Raw genomic sequence first — 6000 nt, forward strand, 5'->3', positions numbered from 1 at the left:
ACAGTCACACACACACACACACACACACACACACACACACACACACACTCTTTCTCTCTCTCTCTCTCTCTCTCTCACACACACACACACACACACACATACACTCTCTCTCTCTCTCTCTCTCTCTCTCACAGTCACACACACACACACACACACACTCTTTCTCTCTCTCTCTCTCTCTCTCTCACACACACACACACACACACACATACACTCTCTCTCTCTCTCTCTCTCTCTCTCTCTCACACACACACACACACTAAATATTAATAAAATAAATAATGAATTATAATAATAAATAAAAGATTATACTACAGACATCATGTAACAACTGAACTTAGAAATGTGAACATTGTATAGATGATATAGATGTGTGTAGCTGTAATGTGTGTGTGTTTGTGCTGTGAGTGAGTGTGTGTTTATTGGCTGTTTGTTTCTCTCTGGCTGTCTCTCAGGAGATGACAAGATGCTACAAATCTTGCAGCTATATTACAACATTTGGCTTCTTCGCCAAGAATGAAACTGAGTTTTTGGGTTGGATTACAGGTGCTAGATTGGGGGAATATTTGATCTGATATCGTTATATTTTGTGCATTCTGTGAGGAAGTGCAGCTCCGTCTCCGTCACTCCCAGGATGCAGTGCGAGCAGAGTCTGTCCTTAATATGACCAGATCAAGGAAAGATTTAGAGAGTGAAATATCAGAGCTGCAAGAGCTGGCAGACTCCACAGGAGAAAGAGAACACTATAAAGTTCTAAAAAGGAAAAAAATAGCTTTGTCCAACCTGTTAGGTTTTTCTGCTCAAGGTGCTCTGGTTCCTTCACGCTTTCAAGACATGGTTGAAATGGATGCTCCTTCTCATTTTTTCTTTGCCCTAGAACGAAGAAATGGGCAAAAGAGACTTATGCATTCTTTGCGAGACAATACTGGACAATTACTACATGAATCTGCAGAGATTCGGAAATGTGCTGTTGACTTTTATGAAAACTGTTTAAGAAGGAGTCTCAAGAGATTTTAGAAGTAGCGCAATCCTTTTATGAAGGTTTACCACAGGTTTCAGAGGAGACTAATATAGAGCTGGGTGGTCTAATCTCTGAAGCTGAATTATACACAGCACTGCAGAGCTGAGAGAGTGGCAAGGCTCCAGGTATTGATGGGCTTCCTGTGGACTTTTATAAAGTTTTTTGGAAAGAAATTAGTAAAGACTTGTGCTAATGAACAGCCTTGAAAAAGGTTTTTTACCACTAAGCTGCAGGAGGGCGATCCTTACTCTTCTTCCTAAGAAAGGTGACCTGAAAGAGATTAAACATTGGCGACCAGTGGCTTTACTGTCGACTGATTATAAGCTGCTATCAAAAGTATTAGCCATGAGATTGAAGAAAGCAACGGAGCAAATTATACATGTGGACCAGACCTACTGTATTCATATCTGACAATATTATTTTAATTCGTGATGTTTTGCACCTCTCCAGTTCTTTGGTTTGTGAATTTGGTTTAATTTCAACAGACCAAGAAAAGGCATTTGACAGAGTTGAACATCATTACTTGTGGAAAACGTTGGAAGTGTTTGGTTTTAGTCCAAGTTTTATAGCCATGATCCAGGTTTTATAATATAAATGATTTCAGTGTTTTGTCATCTGCAAAAATCAACTGGGGGAAAAGTGAAGCCATAGTTTTTGGTGTTGAGTTAGTTAAAAAGACTGTTTTACCCAATAGGTTATCTTGGGTTAAGGGTGGTTTTAAGTATCTGGGTGTGTTTTTAGGAGACAATTCATTTATGTGCAAAAATTGGGACAATGTTTTAGAAAAAAATCGAAGGACGTTTTAAAAAATGGAAGTGGATCTTACCACAAATGTCTTTCAAGGGACGTGTATTAGTGATTAACAATCTAGTGTCATCTATGTTATGGCATCGCTTGATGTTCCCCGTCACAGCTGCTGGCAAAAATACAAGCAGTTTTAGTACATTTTTTTTGGGACCATTTACATTGGGTCCCACAATGTCTTTTGTTTTTGCCAAAGGAAGAAGGAGGTCACGGACTGATTCATCTCGCTAACAGAGGTGCTACTTTCAGACTCCAATTTATACAAAGACTACTTGTTGGACCAGAAAACCTTGTCTGGAGACCCGTAGCCCATACTATATTAAACCAAGGTGGAAAGTTGGGTCTAGTTCAGTCATTGTTTTTAATGGATCTGAAGACTCATAAGCTATGTAATCTTCCCAAGTTTAATCAAGGGTTGTTTACTGTGTGGGGGATGTTCCTGAAATCAAGAACAAGCAGTGACTCACTGTTCTGGTTGCTGAAAGAGCCAGTGCTGTATGGGACATGATTCAACGTAGAGCACTTAACTGGGTCTTTCATGGCACAGCGTTTCATTTCAGCGGGGACTGTTACTTTGAAACATGTCTTTGATCTGACTGAACCAAACTTGTCTAACGCTGAAAAACTGGCCTCTCATATAGGTGTCCGATCTATCAGGATTGTGAATCACTTGCTTAATAACTGGAAAAGTGAACTTGCACAGACTGAACTCTCCTTGTGTAATGAATATTGTAATGGACATTGTCAACCTAACAGTAATGATATTTTCCATTCATTAATTCTTGTTCCTGATTTTAAAAACTGCACTGGTCCGTTGTTAGAGTTAAACTGAACTCTCACAATCAACGTGGTCACAATGACAAGTAAGTCCATGTATAAGTCTTTTGTCAAGATTTTAAATAAAGATAAACTGAATGGTCGAGTGGATAGTCCCTGGAGAGCTCATCTTAGGCTTGATAATGAAGTCAAGCCTGTGTGGAGAGCTCTATATAAATTACCGCTAACAAAAAAGGTTGGGGACTTACAATGGAGAGTGTTGCATGGAATTGTGGCTGTCAATGCGTTTGTTTCTGTTATTAATTCTAATGTAAATGAAAATTGTCCTTTCTTTGTGCGAAGGGAAACAGTGTTTCATTGTTTTTCAGAGTGTAGCAGACTGTCATTTTTTTGCATTGTTGTAACGACTGTTCATAATGTTTGAAGAAGTATTTACTAAAGAGATGTTTATTCAAAAAAAATATCTCTCTCTCTCTCTCACACACACACACACATACACCCACTCTCTCTCAAACACACACACACACACACACACACACACACACACACACACACACACACACACACATACACACACTCTCTCTCAAACACACACACACACACACACACACACACACATACGAGACCTCAATTTCATTTATTTAGTTCTGTGGATTTATTTATTTATTAATGCAGCGTCAAATCCGCAGATTTGTGCATCATCTTCCTCCGCGGCTGAAGTAATGCGCGGTCTTGGCTCGCGTCCGCGCTCATGTTCGCGTAAATAAATCCTGCCGCGCGCCCCCACAGCGCCCGTGACCGCGCAGCCGATGCTGATGAGCGGCGCACACATGAACGCGGATATTTCCAGCGATTCTCTGCACTTTGTAGTTTTCTCGGGTCTGATGTAGTTTTCTCGGGTCTGATGTAGTTTTCTCGGGTCTGATGTAGTTTTCTCGGGTCTGATGTAGTTTTCTCGGGTCTGATGTAGTTTTCTCGGGTCTGATGGAGCCTGGCAGCAGGTGAGGAGATTTACACCCATAATCATTCATAAACACAGAGCTCAAATCAAACACAACATTACAAACACAAGACACGGGCTGCGTAAAAAACCTTGTTTTTACCAACAATATTTGACATTAAATGCTTGCATTGTGATATTAATGACACATGAGCACATTTACCTCAAAATTTATCTGTAATGTAAATGAATGAACGATGTACTAAAAGTTGATATTGGACTATTATTGGTGTTATTATTAAACTATTTATTGGACTATTATTAAAAGTTTATTATTGGCGTGTTATGAAAATAATGAAATAATGTAATTCATTATTATATAATTGGATAGGTATGTGAAGTACAGTTTTGAATGTACATTATGATGCTGTTTGTTATACAGAGTTTAATTTTCTATATAAATAGTCTCCAGACAAATTGAGAGAGATTTTTATTAATTACTGTGATGAGAAAATCAGGAGGTAAATCCCGAAAAATAATCTCACAATGAAAAAAAAAAAATCCCCCCAAAAGAGGCTTCATTTTATTTATGAAAATCTGGAATCTGAGGGTGTAAAAAATCTAAATATTGAGAAAATCTCCTTTAAAGTTGTTCAAATGAAGTTCTTAGCAATGCATATTACTAATCAAAAAGTTTTCATATATTTACAGTAGGAAATTGACTAAATATTTTCATGGAACATGATCTTAATATCCTAATGATTTTTGTCATAAAAGAGAAATGTATAATTTTGACCCATACAATGTATTGTTGGCTATTGCTACAACTATACCTGTGCTACTCATGACTGCTTTTGTGCTGCAGGGTTACAGATGTATATGAGTGTGTGTGTGCGTGTCTTGTGTGTGTGTGTGTGTGTGCGTGTCTTGTGTGTGTGTGTGTGTGCGTGTCTTGTGTGTGTGTGTGTCAGTCTGTGTGTGTGTGTCTTGTGTGTGTGTGTGTGTGTGTGTGTGTGCGTGTGTGTGGGTCTGTGTGTGTGTGTGTGTGTGTGTGTGTCTGTGTGTCTGTGTGTGTGTGTGTGTGTGTGTGTGTGTGTCTGTGTGTCTGTGTGTCTGTGTGTGTGTGTGTGTGTGTGTGTGTGTCTGTGTGTGTGTGTGTGTCTGTGTGTCTGTGTGTGTGTGTGTGTGTGTGTGTGTGTGTGGGTGTGTGTGTGTGGGTCTGTGTGTGTGTGTGTCTGTGTGTCTGTGTGTGTGTGTGTGTGTGTGTTGTGGTTAAGTAATCGCTGCTGGTTTGAGCTCAATGAAGACTCCCAGGTGAAACTTCCATAATGTACTTAAAGTGCTGTTTTTGCACACTAATTTTGTACTTCATATGCTAAAAATGATTCTTTAGTACTTTTTAAGATAAACTTAAGATCATCTGAGTGTACTCAACTATGCTATTTTGGGAAACCATGAAAATGAACTAAAATGCGCTTATAACGTACTGTCTTACCAATTGTAGTACACTTGAACTATCTTTCATACACTAGTACACTCAAGTGTACTACAAGTGTGACCAAATACATTAGTTTAATACAAAGAGAGTATGTTAGAAGTGTATTTTAGTTTATATTCATGGTGTCCCAAAATAGCACAGTTGAGTACACTCAGATGATCTTAAATTTATCTTAAGAAGTACTAAAGAATCATTTTTAGTGCATTTGCGCAAAAATAGAGCACTTTAAGTATATTATGGAAGTGCAGTATTTGTCACCTGGGCTGAGTGACTGATCATCTGATGCTGTTTTGTTAATGTGAGTGTGAGAAACACATCCAGAGCTGGAGGATTGAGTGACCTCTGACTGTAACCAGACTCTCAGACGGATCCGATTCCTTTCCACTAAATCTGGGAAGGTGTAAGAGAGTCAAAGCAGAACCAGAAGAGAGCTGCTTTAGAAATAGTGTCACCATTGTGTCCTTCTCAGAACCTGTAATCACGGTTATTATATTTAACTAAAACTTAAAAATAAATAAATAAATAAATAAATAAAAAATAAATAAACCTGAACTTTTTTTTTTTTTGACAAAACATAACACATATTAATTTGTATTAATATTATATATCTATATCTATCTATCTATCTATCTATCTATCTATCTATCTATCTATCTATCTATCTATCTATCTATCTATCTATCTATCTATCTATCTATCTATCTATATTAATTAATCAAAACCATATTAGTGTGTCAATGACAATAAAATAACACTGACTAATGCAGGGCTCAAAAATATTAAATTATTACATTTTATTAAATGATGCATTAAAAATAACATCAAATACTTGATTAAGTTTTTGAGCAATAAAATATGTTGACTATACAGCTATATAACATTACAGTTCAAGTTTGAGATTTCTCTTAAGAAAATGGCATTTTATTAAATCTGTTGGTATAACAATACCAATACACAGAG

This window comes from Barbus barbus (assembly GCF_936440315.1).
Source record: "Barbus barbus genome assembly, chromosome: 27".
In the NCBI taxonomy this organism is placed as follows: Eukaryota; Metazoa; Chordata; class Actinopteri; order Cypriniformes; family Cyprinidae; genus Barbus; species Barbus barbus.